The sequence below is a fragment of the Ranitomeya variabilis genome, chromosome 1, assembly GCF_051348905.1.
Source record: "Ranitomeya variabilis isolate aRanVar5 chromosome 1, aRanVar5.hap1, whole genome shotgun sequence".
NCBI lineage: Eukaryota > Metazoa > Chordata > Amphibia > Anura > Dendrobatidae > Ranitomeya > Ranitomeya variabilis.
The window spans coordinates 990,621,040-990,634,807 of NC_135232.1; the positions used below are offsets into that span (position 1 = coordinate 990,621,040).

The window sequence follows — 13,768 nt, forward strand, 5'->3', positions numbered from 1 at the left end:
AAACACAATGCAAAATGGGCACACACTCCAGGGGTCAAGCACACAGACTAAAGCAGAACGTATAGCTGGCAGAGAAACCCAGCTAGGAGTAAGTATAAATATCCCTCCATCATGAAACAGAGGCCAACAACATTAACTCTGAGAGAACAGGATATCAAAGATGTCCTAACCATGACAGTACCCCCCTCTTAACGGGGAGCCACTGGACCCCCAGGCTTCTCAGGGTATCTGGCATGAAAAGCCTGTACCAGTCGATCAGCATGCACAGAACTGGCCGGAACCCATGACCGATCCTCAGTAGAATACCCCTTCCAATGTATTAAGTACTGAAGCCTTCGACGCACCCACAGTGAATCAATGATGCGCCCTACTTTGTACTCCAGCTCACCCTCTACCAACACCGGTGGAACATTGGATGAGGAATCTTCTCTAACCATCCCCAGGTTTTAATAGAGACCTGTGGAAGACATTAGAAATTTTGAAGGAGGTGGGCAACTGTAATCTATAGGCCACCAGGTTGATCACCTCTATAATCTTGTGTCTGTGGGAGAGAGGGGGGAAAGGGAAAAGTTGGAGCCTGACACGCTGAAACATATATCATAAACTGTTGCAATTGAATATAGCTGGTGGGTGCCTTACCTGCTGGTGATTTCAGCCGAAGTGAGGAAGAAGGAGGGGAGTTTCCAGCACGTCCATCCAGTTCAAGTAAAATTTCAATTTTATTTGAACGTTTTAAAAAACAATTTTAAAAATGAGAGAGAGAGACTCTTTGCCTGACACGTTTCTGGTGCACCATGGCGCCCTTAGTCATAGGATCTAAAGCAAGATAAATGGATAAATGGAAGGTTTATATATATAACAAGGAACCAATCACAAGCAAGGTAATTAATGACATTGGAAAAACAACAGCTGGACACGCATAGCATAAATCTCTCCTTTCAAGGCATATAAAAATTACATAAATTTGTGATTTGTATTACCGCATAGTTTTAATACTGTAGATGTCTTTCAGTTTAACAGATATAAAAAAGAGAACAAAGTCAACACTGGCGCTCGCCCAAGCAGGTGCAGAACTCCTTAGCTGCGAGATTCAAAACCGGGTAGTGCCCACCCGCATATACTTTAAAATAGACAAATAGACTAGAAACCGCGCTTAAAGGAGAGAATTAGTAGTGCTGGAACGGACCACACATGCAGTACTCAAAAACAGACAACACCGCTACTCGTCCTGAGGATATCTGTCGTAGTGTTATACCCCCCTGCTAATAGCTGACCCTACAACAGTGTCACCCAAGGAGTACAGCTGAAGCTGATACGCTTACCTATGTAGAAATACTGCTTGCGGTGTGCTAGTTGTAGGTCCTTGGGTTCCCGGTTACATCCGCAGTGTGCGGTGGAGCCCTATGTGGATAAAGGGAGTTGTCCGTGGTGTATGCCGCACGCTGTGCCAGATGGAGGGGCACACTGTGGAACCAGGAGCGCTCCGGCTGGTATTTATACATCCAAAACAGGTACCACATGGTGTGAAACCTACTGTACATTCGCTTGTGAGGATATCATTGTGCCTAGGGTCTGAATGAAGTATTCATTTTGAAACATGAAAAAATTGTGTTTTAATAGGTAATGTAAACATGCAAGAATGAATTGTATAGAGTATAGATTTGTGACATCACAGGTTACAAAGAAATAATTATGACACCATTGAAATGTGTCAAAAACCTTCAAAACTGTTGAGGTATCTTTGAGATAACCAGGAGTTCTTGGGATAAGAGGTTGAAGATATTCATGAATTAAGTGACTGAGGTTTTCATTGAGAGAACCTATCCCAGAGATTATAGGTCATAAGGGTGGGGGAAAATGTCTTTGTGCATTTTTGGAAGCCCATGAAAAATGGGGGTGATTGAATCTTCAGGCAATAACTATTTGTACATGTTACTATTAATAACCCCCAATCTCTGTGCTTCATTAAGTATTACAGTCATGTCGTATCTAAACGATAAGGTAGGATAAGATGTTAAGGGTGTGTATGTGCGGGTGTCTGGTATGATTAACCATATCAGTTTTCAATACAAAGCAGTATCCATAACTACCACACAACCCCCTTTATCCGACTGGCGAACTGTCAAATTGTGATTAAGTTGTAAGTTTTTGATAGCCTGGAATTGATCTCAGCTTAAGTTGCTCCGATGGTTGTTACTCTGGGTTTCAGCATGCAGTTTTTTCAAATCTTGTTCAACCAAAGTCTGAAAGAGGTCTAAGGAGGGAACCCTTGATTGAAGGGGTAGTATGCTGGATTGGATGAAATCACCTCTATGTCTTTATCCTTTATTTTGTCTTCATCAAAATTTTCTTCCTGGAGAGAAGTTAGCGTAAGTAAAGTACATTGTTCCATGAAGGAAAAAGAAGCATTATTTTCCCTGGTGCAATCCAATTTCCTACTCCAAAAATTGGAATTATTTTGATTGTCTTACCAGTGAGAAGGCAAGTAAATTTGTTAACATCTTTGATAGTTTAAAATAAATTGAAGTTACAAGTAGGAACAAAATTTAAGCCTTTAGCCAAAATTTCAATTTGTGTAGGAGATAGAATAGTGGTAGTTAGGATTATAACACTGTCTAGGTGCTAAAAGAGGGGAGAAGCCAGCACTGCTGAAGGTCAAAACGCAATATCTAAAGTGCACATGCACATAATAAATTCTGACTGTATTTCAAATATGAGATATTTAGCAAATAATTGATCAATTCTTTGAGCTACCCCGCCACTTCACGGCAATCTCATAATGGGGCAGTCCTAACTCTACGTTTTTTATTTACATTGTGCCATTACGGCCTCCTAAATGTATAGAGAGTGAGAAAAAAAAAAAAAAAAGGACAAACCACATTAAATAACATTACATGACAAACTGTACCTGGAGCATTGACAGAATCACTCCCTTAGTGCCAGGAAGGCGAGCGCGGATAGAGGCCGATCAGGTCCTGTGCGGACATATCAGATCTGGCCTCCACACTGCCAAACCAACACCAAAGTTAAAGGATGAAACTGGCTGAGGCACAGCTGCCTAATTAACTAGAGCCTGAGGCAGGGCAGGGCTGCTGTGTGTGTGTGCACAGCAGCCTATCAATCCTGTCTAGGTGCTGGTTCAATAGTATTGTCTGTGTTTCCTTTCCCTCCTGGGATATCTTCTCCATTTATCTCTTGCCGGTCCTCTTGTATGGACCTATAAAACTGGGGCCCAACTTCATAGAGGGTATCCTAAGTTTGATGTTACGGGTAGACAACCACACCTTCTCCACCACAGTCAGTGAAGGAGCTGACCCCCTCCTCCTGTCCATAAAATGTTTGTACCTCTTCTGGGCTTTGGAGATGTTCCCCTGAACCTCCCTCCAAAGGGTTCTTAACTGTTGCACTAAACCCTCAGCACCAGGGCAACCAGAATCAATGCAGGAAAATTCTCCAAACTGCGGAACAAACCCATAACTGACCTGAAAGATAGATTTGCCAGTAGACTGATTAGTACGACAATTGAACGCAAATTCTGCCATAGGTAATTCCTCACACCAGTCCTCCTGTCTGGAAGAGGCCAGACATCTCAAAATTTGTTCCAACGACTGGTTGGTGCGTTCAGTCTGTCCGTTAGATTCCAGGTGAAAAGCAGTGGAGAAAGACAACGCAACCCCAAACTTCTTATAAAAAGCCCTCCAAAACCTGGCCACAAATTGCACACCCCTGTCAGACACCACATTCACAGGGACCCCTTGCAACCAAACTGTATGTTGAATAAACAAGCGAGCTAAGATGTCAGCAGAAGGTAATGCAGGTAACGGCACAAAATTGGCTTGCTTCGAAAACCTTAAACCACTACCCAAACTACTGAGTTGCCCATGGAAGATGGAAAATTAGTGATAAAATCCATGGACAGATGTGTCCAAGGCTTATCTGGAATTGGCAAGGGTACCAATTTCCCAGTCGGCCGGACCAGAGAGCTCTTAGAACGAGCAAACACCCCACAAGTATTCACAAACTTTTTGATATCAGTACCCATAAAGAGCCACCAAAAATTCCTATCTATTTCCCCCCTGGGTAGCTGCAATCCCAGGGTGTGCACTCAACACAGAATCATGAAATTCTTGCAGAAGTGTGAGATAGAAATGATCGGGTACAAACAATTTGCCTGGGGGTTTATTCCTGGGAGCTTGTGCTTGTGCTTCCAAAATCTCTCTCTGTAACTCAGATGAGACTTCTGCCACAACCACTCCCGGTTGAAGAATGGAGGAAGGAGATTCTAGAGGGGACACAGAATCAAAGCTTTGGGATAAGGCACCCACCTTTACATTTTTAAACCCTAGTGGAACGTAATGGTAAAATGAAACCGAGAAAAAAAATCCCCACCAAGCCTGTCTGGGGGTCAATCTCTTAGCGGACTCAATATAGGCCAGGTTTTTATGATCAGTGATGACAGTAATGGGATGAACAGCCCCCTCCAGAAAATGCCTCCATTCTTCAAAGGCCAATTTAATTGCCAACAATTTCCTGTTGCCGACATCATAATTTCTCTCGGCCAAAGAGAATTTTTTAGAGAAAAAGGCACAGGGTTTAAGGTTAGTAAGAGTGGACGGGTCCTGAGACAACACTGCTCCCACCCCCACCTTTGAAGTGTTGACTTCCACGATAAAAGGTCTCAACGGATCGGGCTGTATCAACACGGGGGCTGAAGTGAATCATTTCTTCAGTGTCTGGAAGAATTGTTTTGCGGCCACGGACCAATTTTTTACATCCGCCCCTTTGAGTGTGAGGTCCGTTAAGGGTTTCACCACCTGCGAAAACCCTTTAATGAACTTCCTATGATAATTAGCGAAGCCCAGAAATCGTTGCAACCCCTTCAGGTCATGAGGTTGCACCCAATCAGGAATGGCCTGAACCTTCTCCGGATCCATGCGGAATCCCTCCCCAGATACAATTATACCCAGAAAAACAGTTCTTTCATAAACAATAAACACTTCTCTAGCTTAGCGTATAAATGGTTCTCCCTGAGTCTCACAAGAACCGTATCTAGATGGTGTGTGACTGACTGTCCTCTGAGTATATCAAGATGTCATCCATGTAAATGACAACATAGCGTCCAATCAGGTCAGAAAAATTTATTAATGAAACATTAATGAAACTCTGGAAAACAGCAGGGGCGTTAGTGAGACCGAAGGGCATTACCAAATTTTCAAATAAACCCTCAGTTGTCAGAAACGCTGTTTTCCATTCATCCCCCTCTTGGATACTTATAAGGTTATAAGCCCCTCGTAAGTCAAGTTAGAAAACCACTTGGCCCCAGTGAGTTGATAACATAAAGCAGGAGTCAGAGGAAGAGAATACATGTTTTATACAGTAATCTTATTCAGTTTCTGAAAGTCGAGGCACGGTCTCAAACCACTATCTTTTTTCTTCACAAAGAAAAACCCCACTGCCACGGGTGAGACAGAAGGCCGAATATGCCCTTTGCGGAGACTCTCTGTGATGTAATCTTTCATGGCTTGACACTCCGGCTCAGACAAATTGTACAGACGAGCCTTCGGTAGTTTGGCTCCTGGAACTAAATCAATAGCACAATCACCGAGTCGATGTGGTGGAAGCGCCTCAGCCTCCCTTCCGGGAAACACGTCTTCGAAGTCTTTCAGGTAGTCCGGAATAAACTCCAGACTGACAGACAACACAGATACAGATGTTACCGGGTTAACCAAAAGGTCCAGGCTACAACACAGACCATTACCCTTACATTCCCATTGAGTGATCTCCCCTGCCACCCAATCAATGACAGGATCGTGGCATTGCAGCCAGGGCATTCCCAGTACCAGTCCTGCAGGTAGATTATTCATCACAAAACAACTTAATTTATCCACGTGAGTGGAACCGACTTTCAGAGAAAAGACGTCAGTCCTGAAACAAATTGCAACATCTCTCTGCAACTGTTGGTGCGAGTGGACCAGGGCTTGCTGTTCCACAGACAGCTTCTGCAAAAGCTAGGAGAGCTCATTAATCTGCCCCGTGAGAGCCTGTACTGGATCCATGGCATACCAACACCCTCCCACACATCAGTAAAGAAGACTGTGTGATAGAAATATATATATCATGTAGATCTCACTTGCATGTATACTCCTCTATAATCATATATACTCATATACTCACAGCTAATATATACATTATAATCAATGGTTTAAAATGGCTGACATGAACTAATATAGGCCAGACAGATTGTATGGGGTTTTCCATCCCAAAAGCGGAACAACAGTGTCAGATGTATTAACTGCTGATCAAATGTCTCAACTTTGTCCTACATGCAGAGAGCTACACTTTAGTTGCTTGGTCAGCAGTCATATGAGCATTAATCACAATATTCCATATATGTTTAGATAACCAATGACAGAGGAGCTAGACAATATGGTAATTAACTAACCACCCCTAACAACCCCTAACCACTCCTTTCTATCTGCTATCATAAAAACTATGTATGTACAATAAAGTATCAGTATTGATGGAATGTTATTGACACAATGATGTTGTGCAGTCTCATTCTTCCTTGAGCGCTCAAAATACTCAGTCTTATTGGGAGCGGCCACAGCACACACAGGGATATATTTATCCAACCCAAATATTTCCATATCAAATGGCCCCCAACAGCGAGGCACGGATGAAACGCACGGGACCCCCACTGACCGGAGAAACGAAGGTGTTGGCCACGGCCTTGGTTCACGGGACGGAGACTGCGCAGCTCCATAAGTAAGGTAAGAAAATGTTATCATCTTACCTGAAAGTCCCCTGTGCCCAGTCCGGGTCTATGCCTCTTGCCGGTCAGGTGTGGTCACCAATTCCCAGGTAGTGTAAAAAGTCCGAAGCCTGAATCCCAACCCTGGGAGGTGTCTGCTGTGTGCCGTGTATGTGTTCTGTGTTTGTGTAAGATCCGGGAGAAGGAAGGAAAAAGTGACTTTTGTTTGTGGTGGCTGGGTAACAGACCGCAGGAGGTCAAATCGCTCGATAAGTTATTGCAGGATTCCCGTGCATAGGAAGGACAGGTAGTCCTGGGGCAGGTAGTCCCATGTTCCAGGCACGGGTAGTGATAACTTAGAGGGCTACTGCAGATTCCCGTAGTGCCGGCGATCCAGTGAGGACGACCGGACCGGGGTGGTAGATTTCCCGCTTGTTGTGCTTCTCACTCACTCAGGCGGCCCGGGCGCAGGTGTGTCCAGTGCGATTGGCAGTAGTCTGTTCCCAGCGCAACCTGCACGTGTCACAGAATTAAAAAGGGCATCTCCTGGATTGTCTATCTGTTTCTGTGTGTCAAGTATTGCCGCTTTAAGAGACACAATTGTAAAAGAAAGTTTTGTTGTTTTTTTTTCTCTCTTTCCCCTGAACTTCCTCTTTTTCAGCTGCGGGCAAAGATATATGCATTGTAAATCACACTGTCATATCTGTTTTTTTCCAGACTGATTTCAGCTGCAATGCTGGCTATGTGTAGCTTTTTGTGAATAAGTGAAATTAAATTGTATCTATCATTTTTGATGCGACATACGTGTTTTCAGATACGTGATTTTAGTGACATTGATTGCAATAGCATAAGAAAAGGGGAAGTATGTATGTCTCTAACTGCATTGAGCGCAGAGAGAGGGGAGAAGAGAAATATATATAGTTTTTTTTACTGTTTTGAAGGTCTTTATTCTGTTTTTTTTCATATTTTTAAGGGTTTTTTTTAAGTTTTTTAAGTTTTCCAAAGTTACCCTTTCTGCCTCTTTATGTTTTTTTTGTTTTGTTTTTTTTTAAAGAAAAAGTTTTTTTCTTTTGCATCAAAATTTTGAGTTTTTGATCATTTTGTTTTTTTTCCTGGAGTTTTATATACTCATTTTTAGAAGTTTTTTTTTAGTACTGTTTTCTTTTTTCATTTTTTTGTGTTTTTCATTTTTTTTTTTTGCTCTTGCATGGGGAATAAAGTGGCCAAGCAACAGGAGAGTCTTTTACCTCCTGATGAGAAAACAGCCCCCAGATAGTGGCAGAACACGAAGGTGTTAAGTATGTGAAGAATTTTGGAAGGTATAAAGTACGTGAAATTCATAAGAAAGGCAGACTTCAAGCTGCGGAGTGGCATGACGTAGAAAGGAAAATAAGGGAAGTTAGCTGATGATAGATTGCTGAACACTAATACATGGTATGAAGTAGCAGCAGAGCTTACATCGTTTAGGTGGTACAGAAAGTTATGAGAGCAAACCAGGAAGTGTTTTTTTTTGTGTGTATAAGACGGGAAATATTGGATCTGTGCAGTCTGCTTTTAGCAGAATCCATGGTATAGGGAGTTTTTTTTTTGGTTTTTTTTGCACAGTATGTTGTGTGCCCCGTCCCGCCCTACAGGGAGAAGGCATCATTGCTCCTCTCTATTATTCTTGTTGTTCTCCTCTATCCTCCTCTTTCTCTGTCACTCTTTCTCTCCTCATTCTTCTCTCCCGCTCTCCTCTTTCTCCACACTTTTCTCTCTCTCCACTTCTCTGTTCTCCTCCTTATCTCTCTCCTCCACACCTTCCATCTTCTCCTCCCTCTTCTCCTCACTCTCTCTCTCTCCTCCTTCTCCACTCCCCCACCACACCTATCTCCTCCTTCTTTTCCTTCTCCACACCCATCCCTCCTCCTCTCTCCACCTCCTTCTGCACACCCTGATTCTCCCCGTTTCTCTTTACCACACCTTTCTATCTCTCTCTCTATCTCCTCATTCTTTTTCTCCACACCTCTTTCCTCCTTCTTCAATCAACCCCTCCTCCTTCTTCTTCCTCTTTCTTCCTCTTCGTTGCCGGCTGGGCCAACGCCCAATTCAAACAATGTGGTGCTTACAGCACAAGGTTTCCCTTTCTATGCCCCTGGCACACTCAAGCCATTGCCAGTTGTGATATCGGGGTAAGAAGGTGAAAATCCCACTACACACAATGCAGTGGGCAGCCCTCAGACACATCAGGCAGCAGACAGCTCAGCCCTGGGTGCAGAGGGGGGGGAGGAATGACATCACCATTTGTTGATAATGTACAACTTCAGCACCAGTCAGAGCTGCCTACATTCACACCAACATGAAACTATAAGCCTAATCCATCACAGCTTTAGCAAGGGGGGAGACATCCACACACAAAGAGAAAAAGAAAAGCAACTTCTAAGTCCAAAATCAGCCAGTGTATGACCCCAGTACAAGCTATCACAACTATTCCTGTGATGAAGATGAAGAGGGAACATCATACATGCTGTCCAGTACTAGAAAAAGAAACCCACAGGCACCAAGAATGCAGGGGCAGATACAGGCACCACCATTACACTATGTGCACTGCACTTCAAGTCAGGTGACAATCTTCCAGACCCAGGGATGCATCCCATGCCATTTTACCGAAGAATGTAGCAGAACCAGTGAACATATGCAGCCACCTGGAATGATCTCTGGGCCATAAATGAAAATAGAAGCAGGTGATGCACTCTGGCCAATCATGAAGGAACAATTCAAACTTCCAGCAGAATTAGACGTACACGCTTGGGAGTCAGGGCCACAGCTAATTGATCAGCTCAGAGAGTGGGCCAAAGGCAGATTGGCAGGACAAGCCAAAACCAAGAGCCAAGACAAGACAGAGTCTGTAAAGAAGGTTCATGGCAGAGTAATGCAAGTATTCCAAGACTTGGGCTTCACCATTCATGACCAGATACACAGGCAAATGTTGGTACAGGCCTTTGTGCATGGACTGAGACAGCCAATCAGGAAACCACTGATAGTGGCTAGGCCTGAGAACAGGTCAATAGCAGTGGACTGACCCAGCAAAATGTTTTATGTGCGCCTAGGAGACTGTTTATTGCCGATTGTCACCAAAACTGCCGCCATTATAGCACCACAAAGAGCGCGAAGAAGGAAACGGGTGCCGTGCTGCTGAGAAGGGGAGCCAGAGGTGAAGACGCTGCAAAGTGCCGAGCGACACACCGGAAGAACCGCTGCAGACTCCAGAGAGGAGACACCAACCTCAATAAGGTTAGCAAAGGGGAGAAGCTATGTCAGACCAGGGGGAAGAAGTGATGGCAGATGCAGCCACAGCCCCTGTAATGCCCCAAGACCTTGGGTTGGATGCAGCCGCCGGTCTCATGGCACCCCCGGGCCTCGCCACGAATGCACCTGCAGGCCCCATCTTACCACCGCAGCTTCAATCAGCAGGCTGGACCCCGCTGCCACTACAGTACCCATCATACTGTTGTCCACAGTAGCCAAAAGGGATTGAGTCCCAGCCAGGGGTGCAGAAGACAGCCCCTCTCATGATGACCACTGACCTGGAAGCGCAACCACCCTACAAAGACAGAAGAAGTGTCAAATGTTACATCTGTGGCAAGTTTGGCCATTACCAGAACCAGTGCAAAGCACCCACGTCCCCGAAGAGACTGGAGCCATGCAACCCAAGAGTTGGTCCAGAGAAACAGGTCAAGGAAGAAGTGCAGAAAGCAGTGAAGTACCCCGTCCATAGGACAGAGGCAAGCAAGCCAGGTCCGCAAGACACTACGCTTCTGACATGTAAAACTTCATCTGCAAGACCAATACCTCAAATTACCCTTAAAATGGATGGCGTTGTCAGATCCAACGTGGTGCAGCCAGAAGTGTGACGACACCTGTGGAACTCGCTGATCCCACCTGCCTATCAGAATCCTCTGTGCCTCGCATGGGCATTGATGGTCAAGTTAGACATTCTCAGCTTACAAAGTCACTAAGCGGGTGCACTCAAACAGGACACTCTATCCTGCCCCAGTTTGTTGTGTCCAGGACCTTCCACTCAACCTGCTGGGAGTGAACCTACTGCAGATGCTGAAGGCAACCACAGTGTTCCAGGAAGATGGGACAGTGACACTTTCTTCATCCCTGACCCAAGAAGAATTATGCTGGCGGCCCTACAAGAACCTTAAGCAACCGATGAGGCCTACTCAAGGAGGTACTGGACGTAGTACCAGAAAGTCTATGGTCTAAGGGACCCCAGGACATGAGAGAACCTCAAGTTGCCCCAGTACAGGTGTCACTCAAGCCAGGTACCCCATACCCACGTAAGGCCCAGGCCAGGCCTAGAGTCAAGCTGCCTCTGACCAACTGAAGGTCTACCTGGAAATAGGAATTATTGTTCCTTTCACATCGCCTTGTAATACCCCGCTTTTCCCGGTCAAGAAAAAGACTGTAAAAGGAGAGTCAGCCAAGTTCAGAATGGTACATGACCTGAGAGCTGTGAATGACGCCACGGTGTTTGAAACTGCAATTATGCCGAATCCGCACACTCTACTCTCGAATGTGCCTGTCACAGCAAATGTGTTCACAGTGACCGACCTGGCTAATGCTTTCTCCAGTGTTCTCCTTCATCCGGCAGACCAGTTCCTGTTTGCCTTAATGCACCAGGGGGGACACCACACATGGACAGTGATGCTACAGTGGGCCCAGAACAGCCCTTCACAGTTCACCAAAGCAATGTCCACAGTTCTCACCAACTGGGTCGCAGAACATGCAGAAGTAACCCTGCTACAATACGTGGAAAATCTACTCCTTCGTGCAATTGACTTTGACACGTGTAAAGCCCATTCCTTGTATCTCCTACTCTACCTGGCGGAGCAGCACTGCAAGATCTCAAAGAACAAAGTCCAGTGGTGTCTGAAGCAAGTTACGTTCCAGAGGCACTGTATTGCTCACCAGGGGAAACACCTGACAGATGACCGGAAGACCACAGTGGAGAAGATGGTTCCTCCAACAACTCCAAAGGTGCTACAGGCCTTCCTTGGTCTAGTTTCGTATTGCAGAGCCTGGATCCCTGATGCCTCAGTCCTAATGCAGCCTCTGTGTGAATACATCAGCGTGACCCCATTCCTCCTGACAAGATGCAGCCTTCAGCTCATTCAAGAAGTTAAAAGGCTCTGTAGTCTCAGCGCCAGCACTAGGCCTATCTGACTACGAGAAGCCATTCCGTCTCTACTTGATGAGAAAAGAAGGCCTTGCTACTGGAGTCCTGACGCAGCTTCAGGGGGGAAAGCCGAGACTTTTGGACTACTTTTCAGCTCGCCTGGATCCAGTTGCAAGGGGAGCTTCTTCCTCCCAGGACAGGACTACTGACATCAGTGGAAAAACCATTGGAAATCCTGGCTCTGCATGACATCTCAGCAATCCTCAACCAAACCCAGCTAAAACATCTCTTCACCGCCAGGCATCTTCGCCTCCAGTGCTCTCTACTCCTGCCCGACAATGTCACCATCTCCAGATGCACAGTCCTCAACCCGTCCACTCTACTGCCACTCCCAAGGGGGGATACAGATACGGACCCTCAGATAAAAAGTCTTATCAAAATCTGCATGATATTGCAGCGCCCCAGAGTCCTGGTCGTTGCAGTACTGTGGCTCCGCCACTAAGGGGGGCTATGGTACGTCTGATGGCACTGAAGGAGTTCATCTGACCAGGTATCACATACACCAATACATTTCACAGTCTGGCCTCCAGGGGGAGCTAAGGGTACTATTCATTAGGCCACTCCTCACAGTCTGGTAAAACTGGGGGTTAGGCAGGAAGTTAGGGAGAACGCTGACTGGGTTGGAACCAGGCAACACCTTGTGGCAGAGGGTGTTGTAGGGGAAGATTCGGTAGGGTCCCTGTCAGGGGTGGGATCCTGACAGAAGCCTGGCAAACAGAGAGAAAGCTACGGGACCGCGCCTGCACTTCATAGCGGCGGTGCCTTAAGAAAGGACAAGAAGCGAGATTTATTGTGCTGAGTGAGAAACGAGATCAATGCAACAGGGAGAAATACCAGTAGGAGTCGTGCTGTTAGACCGAGGCAACATCCTACTGAGGCGTAACTAACCGGTGGCCAGAACGCCGAGGAAGTACAGAGCTCTAAGCATTACTTCAAACCAACGGCAGGACAGAGAGCTATAGGCTGGCTGTCTCACCTACATCACCTACGCAGACATAGGGGGCAACTTGTGGAGAGGGGCGACTCTAGGGTCCCGGAAGAGCTCCAAGCCTTCCCGTCATACGGGTGCGTCCTACCATAAGATCTGGGGGACGAGATTAAGAAGAACATCAGAATCGAGTTGTGAGGGAACACGAGAAACAGACACAACAGTTGTGGGGACTATCCCGTAAGCACAGCAGGGGAGGACCACAACACATAAGCGCTAGAAGAAAGGCACAGATTTCCACCTGCGAAGGGAACTCTGGAGGTGCCATCGGACCGGCCGGACTTGCGCAGCCCGGCTAACCACATTCCGGACTGAGGACCCAGAAGCCTTCAGTAAAGAGGTAAAGAGACTGCAACCTGGTGTCCTCATTATTTACTGCACCGCACCACCACCACCATCCACATCTATTACTGTACGCCCCTCAGCAGGGTCACGGACCGGGTCTAGCCACCGTGACAACCCCAGAGCAGAGACTCAGAGGCCCGGTACCGGGTATCCCTCGGCCCTGCGGCAGTGGGGGCGCTACAATATCTTCTGCAGGGATCTGAATTTGCTCCGGACGGGTGACCATGATTGCTTCAGCATCATGCAACAGGAAACAGAAGGACTACCCAAGGTGGCAGAAGAGCCACCGACCAACCCAGAGTTTATCCTCTATGTGAATGGTTCCAGATTTGCAGATGATGAAGGAGGATTCCACACGGGATGTGCAGCAACCAGCAATCAAGAGATCATGTGGTCCAGAAGTCTGCCGCCCAGTCTGTCAGCCCAGGAAGCAGAACTGATAGCGCTGATGAAGGCCTAC

The 13,768-nt window shown here is 46.2% G+C and overlaps 1 long non-coding RNA gene across 1 annotated transcript in view; it reads right to left on the reverse strand.

Moving 5' to 3' along the window:
- Positions 1 to 361: 361 nt before the first annotated feature.
- LOC143782437 (uncharacterized) overlaps positions 362 to 13,768 on the reverse strand; it is a 68,099-nt gene continuing 54,692 nt past the window's right edge. The window contains exons 2-3 of the long non-coding RNA XR_013216952.1: positions 640 to 816; positions 362 to 457 (exon numbers count right to left, since the gene is read on the reverse strand). This is a non-coding gene — a long non-coding RNA (uncharacterized LOC143782437). The remainder of the gene's footprint in view (positions 458 to 639; positions 817 to 13,768) is intronic.